We start from the raw sequence: 15,773 nt of genomic DNA, 5'->3' as shown, positions 1-15,773 counted from the left end.
CACCGCAGGGCCCTCCCCACCTGCCCTCCATGCCATGGTCTTCCATCCTGAGGCCCAGGATGGATGATGCCCTGGCTGTCTCAAGCAGCAGCTCCCCATTGCCACACTGCAGGGAGAGGAGCATGTTGATGGTCAGACTCTGCCATGCTGGCATCAGAGCAGAGACCATGGCTGCCCACTCTCTGAGGGGTTCATTCCAATGCCAGTTCAGGTAGGTCTTTCGGTGGCTATGGAATGGGGAAGCGGAGAGCTGATGAGGGGCGGGGGAGAAGGAAAAAGAACTTAGAAACACAGCAAAGCCAGTCTGACATTGTGGGGGGTAGGGTGCTGGCCTGCTTAGGCCATTAGCTATGCTCCTCAGTCGTCCTGGCTGCCTGGATATCTTGGTGCCTCTAAGACAGGTAGCAAGTTGATGCCCGAATGGATAGATGAGGCGCTGTTTCACTGCAGAGAACCCTACCCTACCCATAATCGGCTCTTATGAAGGGTGATTGTTATACAAAATAGGAAACATGTTTGTTCGGTTGCAGATAAAACACAATCTTTGATTTGTTAGCTCTGCAAAATTAGGAACAGAGCATTGTTTGTTACACAAAATATTCAACATTCTTGCATGATTTGTCTTTTCATGAACACACGGAAAATTTGGCAACAACTTGGCTCATCTTATCCAGTGCAACGTGCATTTCAACCTAGTGCATACGGCTAGAGCTTTGGAAACAACAGAGAGCACTGCCTTGTTGGCCATAGCAGAAAACAGGCCGTATTTTCTGTAATTGTGCTGGTTATAGTAATAAAAACGGCCATACTGGCTGAGACCAAAAATCCATCTAGCCCAGTATCCTATCTTCTGATAGTGACTGAAGCCAAATTAATCCTATTAATCCTATTAATCTCTCCTCATATGGAAGCCGTTTAGTACACCTAATGATTTTTGTTTCCCTTTTCTGAATCTTTTTCATCTCCAAAACATCTTTTTGAAAGGGGTAACCACATCTGCCCAGAGTATTCAGGATGTGGATGTACCGTGGATTTACAGAGAGGCAACATGACATGTCTTTTTATCTAACCCTTTTGTAATGTTCCCAACCTTCTGTTCACTTTTTGACTGCTCACCCAGTTTTGTGAGATCTTTTTGTAGTTCTTTGCAGTCTGCTAGAAATTTAACTATCTTGAGTAGTTTTGTATCACAGCCTTCATTTTAGCTCTTGATAATATGTATTTTAAAGCAGATTTAATTACAAGATCACATATTGTTTCCTCCATGGTTTGTATCTAGAAGCTTCAAATCCCCAGCACAAACTTGTGCTATTTGAACTAAATGAGTAGTAGTTTGTTATCTGTGGCCTCTAGAGAACATATTGCATTTGCTAGTTGGCTACATAGCTACTATTGAAAGAGGTGGAGTCTCGTGTATCAGGATTGCTGGGTTCTAAACTTGACTGTAGGAGCAGAGTGGTTGAATCTCTCTTACAGCTAGCGTAGCCACGCTCAGATGCAGGGCATTTACTCTGAAATGCAGTGTTATGGTGTGCATGAAATTTGATTTTGTCCCGTTTGGTTCCCCAGAGTCAGAGAGTCTGTTTCTTCACATGGAACGTGGCAAATGGTGTGAGTGAATTGCCTACCTCGCAAGGTTACAGAGGCTTGGGAGTGTGTCTGTGTATGAGAGAGACGAGCAGGGTTGGAATCCCATGTGCCAACACCATGTCTGTGACCTGAGGGTGAAAGGGGGCTAGTTTTTAGGTTCCTTGCCCAGAAAATTGAGCAGCCACAACCCAAGCAGGAGTGAGAGTTCCCTGCTTAATGCTGATAGAAATGTAGCCGTGTTAGTCTGGTCTAGCTGAAACAAAAAACAGGACTATGTAGCACTTTAAAGACTAACAAGATGGTTTAATAGGTGATGAGCTTTTGTGGGCCAGACCCACTTCCTCAGATCAAATAGTGGAAGAAAATTGTCACAACCATATGTACCAAAGGATACAATTAAAAAAATGAACACATATGAAAAGGACAAATCAAATTTCAGAACAGAAGGAGGATGGGGAGGGGGAGGTAAATTTCTGTGAGCTAATGATATTAGAGGTGATAATTGGGGAAGCTATCTTTGTAATGGGTAAGATAATTAGCATCTTTATTCAAACTTGAGTGTAAAGTGTCGAATTTAAGCATGAATGACAGTTCAGAGGATTCTCTTTCAAGTGAAGTCTTAAAAGGCCTTTGAAGCAGGATGCCGGTAGTCAAGTCATTGAGACAATGTCCTTTCTGGTTGAAATGGCAAGAAACTGTTTTTTCTTTGTGATCCTGTCTGATATCTGTTTTGTGGGCATTGATCCTTTGGCGAAGCGTCTGAGACGTTTGTCCAATGTACATAGCAGACGGACACTTTCGGCACATGATAGCATAAATTATATCTCTGGATGTTCTTGATCTTATAACTCACTTGGTTAGGTACAATAATGGTGTCAGCAGAGTGAATATGTGGACAACGCTGGCAACGGGGTTTGTTGCAAGGGAAGGTACCAGGGTTGGTATTAGTGTGGTATGTCCTGTGGTTGTTGGTAAGAATCATCTTGAGGTTAGGTGGTTGTCTATAGGAGACTATGGGTGTGTCTCCCAGAGCCTCTCGGAGTTTAGTATCCTGTTCCAGTATAGGCTGTAGTTTATTGATAATGTGTTGGACAGGTTTAAGTTGGGGGCTGTAGGTGATGACAAGTGGTGTTCTATTGTTGGTTTTCTTGGGTCTGTCTTGAAGTAGATGGTTTCTAGGTATTCGTCTGGCTCTTTCAATTTGATTTTTTATTTCTTTGGGTGGGTAGTTGAGGTTTATAAATGCTTGGTAGAGATCCTGAAGTTTCTGGTCTCTGTCAGTGGGATTAGAGCAGATGCAGTTGTATCGAAGGGCTTGGCTATAGATGATGGATCATATGGTGTGTTCTGGATGGGAGCTGGAAGCATGTAGGTAACTGTATGAGTCAGTGGGTTTTCTGTAGAGGGTGGTGTCTAATTTTCCATTGCTGATTTGTACTGTGGTGTCCAGGAAGTGGACCTCTCGTGTAGAATGGTCCAGGCTGAGATTGATGGTGGGGTGTAGGTTGTTAAAATCTCTGTGGAAGGTCTCCAGTGTTTCTTGGCCATGCGTCCAGATCATAAAGATGTCATCGATGTAGCGTAAGTAGAGAAGAGGTAAAAGGGGATGGGAGTTGAGGAAATGTTGTTCTAGGTCAGCCATAAAGATATTAGCATACTGTGCCGCTGATCTGTAGGTATAAGTTGTTCTCAAACTGGAAATAATTGTGGGTGAGAACAAAGTTACATAGGCCTGCTATCAGATTGGCAGTGGTGTCCTCTGGGATAGTGTTTTTAATTGCTTGTAATCCGTCTTCATGTGGGATGTTGGTGTATAGAGCTTCTACATCCATGGTGTCAAGTATCAGAGGGGTAGCTGTGTTAGTCTGAATCTGCAAAAGCGGCAAGGAGTCCTGTGTCACCTTATAGACTAACTGAAGTGTAGGAGCATAAGCTTTCATGGGCAAAGACCCACTTCGTCAGTCTGAGCTACAGTTCATCTTCAAGTTTGACACAATCAACTCTGGATTAAACAAAGACTGTGAATGGCTCGCTAACTACAAAAGCAGCTTCTGCTCTCTTGGAATTCACACCTCCAGATCAGCTACTAGAAGTGGGCCTCATCCTCCTTGATTGGATCCACCTCATCATCTCCAGCCTGACTCTGGCCTGCATATTTATACCTGCCTCTGGAAATTTCCACTACATGCATCTGACAAAGTGGGTCTTTGCCCATGAAAGCTTATGCTCCAACACTTCAGTTAGTCTATAAGGTGCCACAGGACTCCTCGCCGCTTTTACATCCATGGTGGCAAGGATGGTGTTATTGGGGAGGTTATCAATGTTTTGTAGTTTCTTTAGTAAGTCAATAGTATCTCGGAGATAGCTGGGGGTGTTGATTGCGTAGGGTTTGAGAAGAGAGTATACATAGTTGGATAAACTAGCACGCTCACTACTGGTTTATCCAGCTATGTTGACTAACATCTGTGTGTCTCCCACTCATGCTGTGGCCACGGCTTTCCCCTTGCTGTCGCACTTTGAGGAAATGAGAACTTGACGGAGATGTGTTATCACTTTGAGGGAGGGTAAGTGCAATTTCAGAGGCAGATTCCAGCTGTTTTCAGCCTTCAAATCGTAGCAGAACCTGTCCATCATGAGAGAGAATAAACCTGTCAGATGGTTCCAGCACAAACAAGCCTCTTGTTTCCCATTCGGGCTTAGCATCCTGGCAGAGTTTTGACCGTCTGTGTTACCCGTAAGTCCCAGTGGCTGTACTCAGGGCTCAAATGCTCCTTGTCTGTTGCTTGGGTGTCAGGAATCAGGTACTTAACTGGGAAGAATGAGAACTGCTGCAACACATTCATCTGCAGAAAAAGCTTTATGAAAAAATCTGTAATTTGCTGGAGGGAACAGCTTCTTGGGAAGGGACAAGCCCTTGCCAGCACAGCCCTGGGCTCTATCCAGAAACACGCCCTCCCCCAGTTGTGCAGTGTCGGAGGAGCTGCTCTGGTGGGCTCCTGTTATGACTCAGCTCTCTAGTGTGGAAGGCTCATTTGCTGCTGCAGCCGGGAGGCTGGTTCTGCACAAAGTCCAGCTTGGTCTGACCACTCAGTATCTCCCTTGTGTGACGTTTAGAGGCACCTTGATTTGTTACACCCCGTATTTCATGTGGGAGGAGGGAGCTATCTAGCCATTTTGGAGGGCTTTCAAAGGGCCTTGTCCTGCAGCCTCCCCAGTCCTGCTGTTGGGAGATGGAGACCACCGTGTCTGTGCCCCAGTTTGGGGTCCAACTCCAGAGTTGAGCTCTTCACTTAGTCCCAGGTGGCAGCTCAGAGTGATCGAGAGACTGTCTGAATGATGGTGTCCCTGCCATCATGGCTGTTGGTTGTGCTAGAGCATTGCTTGCTGCTCCAGCCTGGGACGGCTTCCTCCCCTTTTGCATAGGGTGATAGCCTGCTGCAGAGATTGGAGGGGAAAGGGAACAGGGAAAAACTCCATGTATTGTGCACTGTTCACTCTTAAGGAACTGCTGTCCCTACCACTTCTCTGGACAGGCTCTTTCTTCTCTTTCCTACTCCCATCCTCCACCAAATACCATCTCTTCTTTAGTATCCCCTGCAGAGAATTGGGGTGTCCCTCTCCACACCTGTTGCAACAACCACACACCCAACTGTACACTCACTGAAGACAAAGAGATTTTAACATCAGAGGGGACCATCTGATAAATCTAGTCTGACCTCATGCACCTTGCAGGCCACAGAATCTCACCCACCTGCTCCTGTAACAGCCCCATAACTGCTGGCTGAGTTACTGATGTCCTCAGATCAAGATTACGAAGAACGCATCGTTTACTCTAGTTCAAGCCAGCGAGTGATCCATCCCCCATGTTGCTGAAGAAAGTGAGCCCACTCCCACCCCATGGTCTCTGCCAATCTGGCCTGGGAGAAAATTCCTTCCTTACCTCAAATATGATGATCACTTAGGCTATGTCTATACTTGCTGCAATAAAGATTGAACTTCTGGTGTTTGATGTAGTGGGTCTAGTAAGGACCTGCTAAATTGAGCACTGAGGGTGCCCTGGTTGGGTGCCAGTACTCCTTGATTCATGAAGAATAAGGGAAGCTCACAGGAGTGTTTGCTTCCATCAATTTCCCACTGTGAAGATGGCACCAAGCTTGGCTGAAGATATGTTGACTCCAGCTACATTCTTTACATAGCTGGAGTTGCGTACCTTATACCAACCTTCCAGGTCTAGTATAGATCTGACTTTGGACTCCAAGCATGTATGTGAGACCCACCAGCTGAACAGCTGGGGACAAATTCTCTATAGTAACTCTGAGTTCTTACTAGCTAGTGACCCATCTGCAGCCATAAAGATATTTGCTGTAGCAGTTGTAGAGGGGTCATATGTCATTGTAGGGTGGGCAGTCACATCATACCATTGTCTCCAGAAACTTATCAAGGGCCTTATCAATCAAGGGCCTTATCAATCAAAATAAGGTGGATTTCTTGCCCCATGGCTCCCCTGGAAAGGCTGTTCCAGAACTTCGCACATTTGATGTTCAGAAACCGTCATCTAATTTCAAGTCTAAACTTGTTGATGGCCAGTTTATATCCATTCGTTCTTGTCAGCATTGGCCCTCGGCTTCAGTAACTCCTCTCCCTCCCTGGTAATTATCCAGCCGTATTTATAGACAGCAGTCATATCTTCCCTCAGCCTTCTTTCAGATAGGCTAAACAAGCCAAGATCCTTAACGCCCCTCTTGTTCGGTAGATTTTCAGTTCCTTTGATCATCTTAGTAGATGATGTTTGAATTCATCTCTCTCATAGCTGGGAGACCAACACTACACACAGTATTCCAGAGGAGGTCTCTCTCAGAGGCAAAAACTCTTCTCTCTTTTGCTCGGAAATACCTTGCTGGAGGCATTTTAGGACTGCCTTCACCTTTTTTAACAGCCACATCACATTGACAGTTCATAGTCATCCTGTAATCAAACTGTATACGCAGGGCTCTTTCCTCCTACGTCACTTCCAGCTGATATGTCCCCCACTTGTCGCATCATTTCACTCTCATGCAAACACACACTCACACTCACACTCAGAGTATGTCTACACTTGCAGCCTATTTCAGAATAGGGCTGCAAATGTAGGCATTAGGAATTTCAAATCAAGCCTGGGATTTAAATGCTTGATTTGCATCTTCCCAGTTGGGTGCCATTTTTGAAATTTACAAGCCCGGAATAACTGCCCGCATCTACACACAGCAGTGAAACGGGCGTTCGAAATAAAGCCCTATTTTGAACTGCTATTCCTCCTGCAATGAGGTTTAACAGGTAGTTCAAAATTGGGGTTTATTTCGAACGCCCGTTTCACTGCTGCGTGTAGACACGGGGAGTTGTTCTGGGCTTGTAAATTTAAAAAAAAAAATGGTGCCTGGCCGGGAAGATGCAAATCAAGCGTGGGATATTTAAATCCCAGGCTTGATTTGCAATTACGAATGCCTACATTTGCAGCCCTATTCCGAAATATGCTGCAAGTGTAGACATACTCTGAGTGTGAATGTGTGTTTGCGTGAGAGTGAAATGATGCAACAACTGGGGGACATATCAGCTGGAAGTGACGTAGGAGGAAAAAGCCCTGTGTATACTGGTTGATTACAGGATGACTATGAACTGTCAATGTGATGTGGCTGTGAAAAAAGGTGGCTGCAAGTGTAAACATATCCTCACACTCTCTCTCTCTCTCTCTCCCTCCCTGGTGCTGAGGTTCTGTAGGAAGGGAAGCCATAGTACAGCTTGGGCTAACAGGGAGAGGGAGGCCAGACACAGGCAAACAGTGGTTCCATGACAGTTATAGAAGTAAAGATGATAAAACTGAACACAGCTGAAAACTGGCCTGTAAGCATTGCCTGTGTGTAAACACTAGGGGGTGGTGTGTGTGTGTGTGGGGGGGGGGGGGGACGGACAGTTCAAGGTGCACATAGAGCCAGGATTAAAAGGGCTGGATGAAGCGCTGAAGATGAGGGGCATATTGGGACACACACAACCAGTGCCCCGACCCCATGATCTATCTCCCTGGGCCCAACCGCTTCCACTGGAAGAAGGGCCTATGTTGGGTCTTGGTGGTGGCCTAGCAGAGCTGTAGTGGTGTATGCTAGCAGGATGCATGTGTGGAGAGAGGGTTCAGCTGGGCTCTGTCCCTGGCCAAGTGCTTCATTTTGGAGATGATGGAAAAATCACAGCTGCAGATTTGCTCATATCATTTCCTTCCGATTTAAATGGAACAAGAAGAGCTGGCACTGGTTCCATGCTGCACCAGCGGGCTGCATGGTTCTGCTCTGGGTCCTCCAGCCTGCACCTTCTGGCCCGACTGGCTTTGTCAGGGCTGGCTCTGCCCCATCTGACACAGAGTGAAATGAGGCCTTGGGGAGCTGTGGGTTTCTTTAAGGTGCAGCCTCCCAACAAGCACTGCTGAAACTGAACTGACAACACCCAGGCTGGCTCCTCTCTGGGAAGAGCAGAGATCCCTGCTTTTCACACCCACCTGCTCTTGGCTGACTGCTGCTTGGCAATCAGCCAGCGAGGTGTAGGCTGGGGCGGTGCCACCAGCACTGGCTGGCAGTGGCACTGTTCAGGACTGTAGGCAGCTGCTGTGTCTCTGCAAAGTGTTGCAGAGGTCTGCTTGCTCCTGAGGCACAAATGTACCAATTAGGTGTACAGCTGGGGCTCCTGCCTGCTTGTCTGCACGCCGCACTACAAAGAATATACAGGCCACTTGAAGAGTCAGCTAGGAACTCAGTTGTTCTGCCAGAATTTCAGGAAATCAATCTACCCGGGCCGGTTTGGATTACAAAAACCATTGCGTTGTGCAGCATTCCAAAGTGCCTGCATACATAACCTGATGGGGAGCACACCTCTGTCTGAGGCAGAAGATGACTAGGCCAGAACCTGACATTTGGATTCAAACTTGGACACATCTCTAGATTCTGTGGATCTTTTGGGGGCAAATCCAGGTAAGCAGAACCCATTTCTGGTCTCTCTTGTTTTCCTGCTATCTTGACAGTCACAGCAAAATAAGGAATAACCGGAGCAGTGGATGTACCGTTTGTACAGTTAGAGCCAAATTCCTCATGGGCACTATCTGAGCCCAGAGCAGGGAGCATGGCATCAAGCCCACCAGGGCACAGGTTCAGGGATATCATGGAAAAAGACTTGGGGCTGTGGTAAATAATCGACTGAACATGAGCTTCAGTGCAATGCTGCAGCCAAAAAGGCGAATGTGATTCTTGGCTACTAAAAAGGAACCTTGAGTCGGAGCAGAGAGCTTATTTGACCTCTATGTTTAGCACTAGTGCAACCACTGCTGGATTTCTGTGCCCCGCTCAATTACAAAAGGAGCTTGATACATTGGAGGGGGGCCAGAGAAGAGCCATGAGAATGATGAAAGGGTTGAAACCTTGGGAGCTCTGTTGATTTAGCGTAACAAAGGTTAAGTTAAAGCCGTGGTCCCCAACACTTCAGTCCATATTTCTCTATTATAATAACTGATGGATAAATTTACAACACAATTGTGTATCCATTTTCTCCCATAAAAAATAGCTGTGTAGTTAACAACTAACAGTCACTAACAAGGTCCAAAATATTTATTTTCTCTAACGCTGGAAAAAGCATCCTCAGAAAAAAGGGGGTAGATAGTGATACTGATGATAATCTATAAAAAACAATTATTTTCACACTCCAATAACTGCACCTGGCTCTTAGTGTTACTTGTAGGTGAAAACCACAAGAAGCACATAGGACTCCACTCTAACTGGCCTTTAAGATCATTAACTAAAATGTAATGCAGCAGCTGTCAAATTTAGAACTAGTGATGCTGAAAATCTGATACTGTTCCATAAGTATTTGCTACTCATTTAATCTCAAGGCATGCGCCCGCCAGGTGCTCGAGGCTGGCCTGGCCCTGGGCACATGGTGCGGCGCTTGCGGGGAGCGCCGGCCCCGGGCGCGTGGCGCTTGCGGGGGGTGGGGGGGAAACGCTGGCCCCGGGCGCGCGGTGCTTGCGGGGGGGGGGGCCCAGCCCCGGGCATGTGGCTATGGGGGGCCCCCGGCCCCGGGCATGCGGCTATGGGGGGGGCCGGCCCCGGGCATGCGGCTATGGGGGGGGGCGCGCAAGTGTCCCTGCCCCCTGGCACCTGGCGGGCGAACGGCCACGCCCCCTGGTGCCCGACAACCTCAAAAGGTTGGGGACCACTGAGTTAAAGGGTGGCTTGATCACAGTCTGTAAGTATCTGTCTGCAATACAGAAAAGTAACACAGGGTTCTTCACCATAGCAGACAAAGCTGTATCTAAATCCAGTGGCTGGAAGACATTGATCAGTGAGGGCAACTAACCACTGGAGGACTTTACCAAGGGGTTTGGAGTCGTCTCCATCACTGACTAAGGATGTTAACTAGCAGGTCGAGTGGTCAATGGAATTTCCTCCTTTGAAATGGAGGAATGCAGAACTCCGCGTGCAGCCCAGGGCCAGCCGGAAGTCCCGCTGACTCTGGGCTGCACACCGCATGCCAGCTTTGAAATGTACACGAGTCCCCAGCTGGGGCTCTTGAGCATTTCACAGCGGCAGTGCAGCATGGATCCCAAGGTCAGTGAGGGACTCATACTTCCCTGCTGACTCCGGGCTCCATGCTGCGCTACCGATTTAAAATGCCACGCGAAGCCAGGGTCAGCTGGAGACTCCGCAGCTGATCCAAGGCTCCGTGCAGCATTTCAGCAGAACCTGGGACCAGCTGGGGACACGGGAAAAGGAGGTGAGGCCAAGCAAGAAGGCTCTGGGGAGGGGCCATGGGGCTGAGTGAAGGGATACTGGAGTGGAGAGAACCAGTTCCTCTGATGTACTGACTCCCCTGACTCTGAGTTGATCCTCTTAATTCAGAGAGAATTTTTGGTGTGCTGGGGGGAAAAAGGGCTGTCCATGCCGAGCATCCCTGCTGAATGCTGCTTTCAGAGCTGTGTGGGGCTCGCCATGTGTCCAGGCTGTGGAATAAGGCTCAATTCTGTGACTGAAGTGACTGGCCCTGTGTGACACTCTCATTCAAGACAGCCTTTAAACATATACCTGTGCCCATCCCTATGGAGGAGAGCGCAAAGGCTTAACTTTAAGCATATGTTTAAGTGCTTTCTCAGTGAGCAGTGCCTTGCTCAACCTGGTGTCAGGGGTGTGTGTAATGTGTATACAGCAGGACTGCATGGTCAATCCACCTCGGTGAGCAGCACTAGGGAGTGTGTTTTTCTAGCCTTGTGTGGGTGGTGTTTTCCGCTGCAAGGTATTTTTCAGCTTGTGAAGGGCTTTCCTGCTGTTGTTCTGATGTGATGAGGCTGTGAGACCTCTCGCATCAGTCAGGATATGTCTACACAGCAAAATTATTTTGAAATAACTTTCCTAGTGTCTACACAACCAAACCGCTATTTCAAAATAAAATCAAAATAGTGGTGCGCTTATTTCAAATTTGGTAAGCCTCATTCTACAAGGAATAATGTCAAATTCGAAATAGCTATTTTGATGCAAGTGCTGTGTAGACACTTATTTTGAAGTAGGGGGGCTCCAGCCTTCCCAAGGTGCCCTGGTGGCCACTCCAGCCTCAACCAAGAACACTTCTCTCCCTCCCCCCTGCCATCCCAGAGCCAGCAGTCACTGCCCCTGACCCAGTGGCCCCAAAACATGAGCCAGCAAGCCACTGGCAGCCAGCCCTCCTCTGCTCCCCAGGAGCGGTCTGCCAGATCATAGGAGCCTGCCAGGGCCTGGAGAAGGTGGGTGCCTTCCTGGTCCAGGGTGGAGATCATGGACCTTATTCAGGTTTGGGGGGGATGCCCCCAACATCCATGATCTCTGCACTAGACGGAGGAACGCAGCCGTCTATGGCAAGATAGCTGCCAGCCTGGCCACCAAAGGCCACATGTGAACCCAGGAGCAGGTTTGCATGACAATCAAGTTGGTCTGGTGAGACCCGCAACCCTGAGCCCTAAGCTTCCCCTCCCCCTTCTTCCCTTTGCTTCCCCCTTCCAGCTCCCTCCTCCCAGGTTTCCCCCTCCCCTCTCCCACCTTCTCCTTTCCCCAGTCTCACCAGAGTTTCATTCCCTCCCCGCCCCAGTTTTGTTAAATAAAGAGAGTTTGTGTTCATGAAAATACGTGTATTTTATTTGACATCAGGAAGAGGGGTTAGGGAGGGGTAAGTAAAGGATGTGAGGGAGGAATGAAGCACAAGCCCCTAGTGGGGCAGACCAGGGAGGCTCTTAGTGCTCCTCAGGGTGGAAGCTCTACCGCAGGGCCTTCTGGATACTTACAGCTAGATACTGATGGACCTCCTGGATGGCAGCCTGCAGAATGTGTAGCCAGGCTCACAGCAAAGTATCCAAGAGAAGCACCAGAATGCCCAGGGGCAGCTCTGGCTCCATGTTGCAGAGTGCTGTGGTGTCTCGAGTGAGGGCAACCAGAGCACGCAGAGACAAAATGCTTTGCTGTCCATCATCAAGGTAGGCAAGCAAGCAGAGAAACCTGAGAACCGGCTGTCCGGAGAGGAGGGGGGTACCTTTAAGCACAGACCTCAGATAGCCTCAGGCAGCAGCCCCACAGAGTAAGTCCTGACCTGGTGCCCTGCCGGAACTGGTTCCAGCCAGCCTTAAATGTGATTCAGAGTCCACTTAGTGTGGACGCGCTATTTTGAAATAGCAAAATGCTATTTTGAAATGCATTTTGTGTGTAGACGCGTTATTTCAAAATAAGCTATTTTGAAATAAGCTATTTTGAAATAACACTGTAGTATAGACATACCCTCAGGGAATAATGCTCCAGAAACCTTGTCCACCCTCTATGGGAGGAGGAGTCACATGGTTCTGACAAGAGTGTCTACTGTCAGAATGTGGGAACTCTGCTTGCATGTTCTCTTGATCCTAACTAAGGTCCATGTATGTGCATCATGACAAAATAGACTAATAAACTGTAGCATTGGGAGAATTCCTACAGCTGGGGTGGCCAACCAGTTAGAGACGAAGAGCCAAAATAGCTGTGGATAGAGTGCGAAGAGTCATGTATTATATATTTATCTTTATATATTTATATATAGTACACAAAATGTAGTGATAAAAATAACATTACAGGACATTTTGGACAAAAACCAATTAAAAAGTCTCTAGGGGTATGTCACCACTACCCTCCTAGTTCGAACTAGGCTTCCTAGTTCGAACTACCGTTACTCCTCGTGGAATTCAAATCCCGGGCTTCATTTGCAAGTGCGGTATGCCTACATTACCCCGCTAGTTCGAACTAGCGGGGTAGTGTAGACATATCCTAATTGCTTAAAAGATTCATGGTCAGTCTGTAGATCTTCAGAGAACTTGACAAGGAACTAAATTTAAAAAGAACTTTAAAAATACAGTAATATTCTCACACTAAAAAAAAAAAAAGCATCCCCACCACGTAGTTTAAATGTAACACTAGTGCCCTATTATGTCCTGAAACAAAAAACAGGACTATGTAGCACTTTAAAGACTAACAAGATGGTCTATCACTATTCTCTCCTGTGAGTTTTTAAAAATTAAACTGAACTGAGAAGTAAATTAGCTCAATTTGAAGTGCCTGTTCCACTCCAGCTTGTTGAACTCTGGTATGGTTTCCTTATTTTTTTTACTTATGAAGATTTTGGCTTTTTTATAGTTCTAAAAATTCAGGTCTGCCCCAGACTGCAAATATGAGAGGTTCAAAACAATAAGGGAGAGACTCATATCTCAGAACAATTGCTTCAGCCTTGCAAACGATAGCCTTTGAATGTTCTTTAAAGAAACACTGTGCAAACCAGGTACATGCTGATTCTTTTTTTGCCCTGGAATTTAAATATGACATCTGTGTTGGCTGCCTTATTCTGCATCCATGAAGACTTTGAGTTTAAGGTGCTTCAACCACCCTTCCCCTCCTCTAACCCAGTGCCCAACCCCTCTCCCCGAGTAGGGTTACCAGGTGTCCAGTGTTGAACCGGACAGTCCAGTATTTGAGCTTTCTGTTTGGGAAACAAATTGAGGAAATAGAAATGTCCGGTATTTTCTAAATCAGATGTAATGTAGATTGTGATGTCATGTCAAGTGTGTCTGGTATTTTTGTTGAAGCCATCTGGCAACCCTACCAGAGCCAGCCACCCTCAGACCCTTGTTCTAACCCAGTGCACCCACCCCTCCTCTCAGACCCAGGCACTTCCAGCCCCCCGTTCTTATCCAATCCGCCTTCTCTTCCCCAGAGCCTGGCATTCCCAGTCCCTGCTCTAACACAATCCCCTTCCTCTCCCCCAGAGCCAGGAACCCCAGCCTCTCCATTCTAACCCAGTGGCCTCCCCCTTCCGCAGAGCCAGGCATTCCCAGGCCCATGTTCGAACTCGATCCCCCTCCCCTTCCCAAGAGCCAGGCACCCCCATCCCCCTGCTCTAACCCAATGGCCTGGGTCCTGGGCACCGCTGATGCTGCTGCCACGCGCTTCTCCCTCCAGGTTCTGGGATGCATGCGCAGAGAGCCGGCCATGAGCAGGCACTGGGGCGTGTGCGCAGAGCAGCCGGCCATGAGCTGGCGCTGGGGCATGAGAGCAGGCGCTGGGGTATGTAGCAGAGCGGCCGGCCATGAACAGTCCGGGCGCACGGCTCAGAAGTAGCAAGAGACGCGTTTCTTGAAGCAAAGAGCCGCATGCGGCTTGAGAGCTGCGGGTTGGCAACCCCGTCCTATAGCCTCCACCATTGAGTACTGGGACACAAACCTTCAGACAGCTGGAAATGTGTGCCCACAAGCAGTCATTCTCTTTGCAGTAACCATCCACTATCCCTGAGGATCCAGGGCTGTAGACCCTGTCTTGGACACATTTTTGTCAGGCATAGAAACACCACCCTAAAGCTGCCTCCTGAAGCCACAGGTCCAGTCCTCCTTACTCTGCAGGAAAGCATTGCTCTTCTGGACACCGTGGCATATCTTTATTGTTTCTTAGCTACTGAGCTGACCATGTGTCTCTCTTCTGCAGCTGCCCAGACTTCACTCAGGAACAGCCAAACCATTTGCACTGGAATTTTCCAAACCATTCCAGCCCGAGGCAGACTTCCAGCATGGAAATGACAGTCCAAGTGGTTAATGTTTGACAGAGTTAAAAGCAACTGACCACAGCATATTGTGCGGGGAAGAGCTGGCCAGTCTTACAGGCAGTACTAGGGGCAAGACTGACAGCAGGGAAACGTCCTGGGAGGTCAAAAGTGACTAGTCTGGGTGTTACCACAGCCGATCATTTGGTCCCAGGAAAGTGCCGATAATCCCCCTCTCCCGCTGCAGCAGTCACTCTGTGCCACACTGGCTGAGAAGGGACCTCCTCGGACAGGATCCAGTCTGGTCAATAGAATAGGAAGGACCCGCCTCCTTTGCTGCCCTCTGAGGGGCGGGCCTGATCACGATTTCAGCCAATCTCAGTGCAGTCTTCAGGTGATCCCCCTGTAATCAACCTGTCCATCTAACCATCCCCCCCAGCTGTTTTTCCCTGTTCCAAGGTACAGAGAAGGGCAAGTAAAGTGATTAGGACTATAGAAAAGCTTCCATATGAGGAGGGGACAAGTCAAATAGTGCCCGTGGCTGTGTACCACGCAAAACCCTTCTCCCAACCCCCCTGGGATCTGCCATCCAACTGCCTTGCTTAGCAAGTAGAGGTCAGTTGAGGGTGACCCGGGCTTAATTTGTAATGAAAGAGGTGGCAGAGTTCAAGCAAGTATTTTACTTTCATAATCAGTATGGCAGGGCCTGAAGAACTGGGGCTATGAACTGCCAAGCCTAGAGGTGCTGGGCCCAGCCCTGGCAAAAATTGAGCACCTCAATCAGGACAGGCCACGACCAGTTAAGTTGCCCTTCTCCAGACCTTATTGCAGGAGTATAGGCAGGGCAGCAGAAGTGATTAGGGATATGGAAAAGCTTCCATATGAGTAGAGGGGCACGTTGGTAACCAAACTCCAGCCAAAAGTGATCTCGTGGGCAGCAGATATCTGCCTGGTAGAGCCCTGGATTGGGGTGGGCAATCATTTTTGGCCAGAGGCCACTTCAAAAATTTTTGAAGTGGCCCTGGGCCGCCTTGGAAGGGGCGGAGCCAGAATGCTTCTGGGCTTCCTCACCCACAAATCATGATTGGTTTGGGGGTGGG

The 15,773-nt window shown here is 48.1% G+C and overlaps 1 protein-coding gene across 9 annotated transcripts in view; it reads left to right on the top strand.

Moving 5' to 3' along the window:
• GAS7 (growth arrest specific 7) overlaps nucleotides 1–15,773 on the top strand; it is a 239,840-nt gene that overhangs the window by 67,747 nt on the left and 156,320 nt on the right. The window contains exon 1 of one of the 9 annotated variants that reach the window (XM_075903574.1): nucleotides 8,211–8,582. The exons of the other annotated variants lie outside the window; for them this stretch is intronic. The gene's annotated coding sequence lies outside the window, so the exon portion shown is untranslated. Of the gene's footprint in view, nucleotides 1–8,210; nucleotides 8,583–15,773 lie in introns of those variants that run through there. 9 annotated transcript variants of the gene reach the window in all.

The sequence above is a fragment of the Pelodiscus sinensis genome, chromosome 20 (assembly GCF_049634645.1).
Source record: "Pelodiscus sinensis isolate JC-2024 chromosome 20, ASM4963464v1, whole genome shotgun sequence".
In the NCBI taxonomy this organism is placed as follows: Eukaryota; Metazoa; Chordata; order Testudines; family Trionychidae; genus Pelodiscus; species Pelodiscus sinensis.
This window is presented reverse-complemented; position numbering and strand designations above follow the sequence as displayed.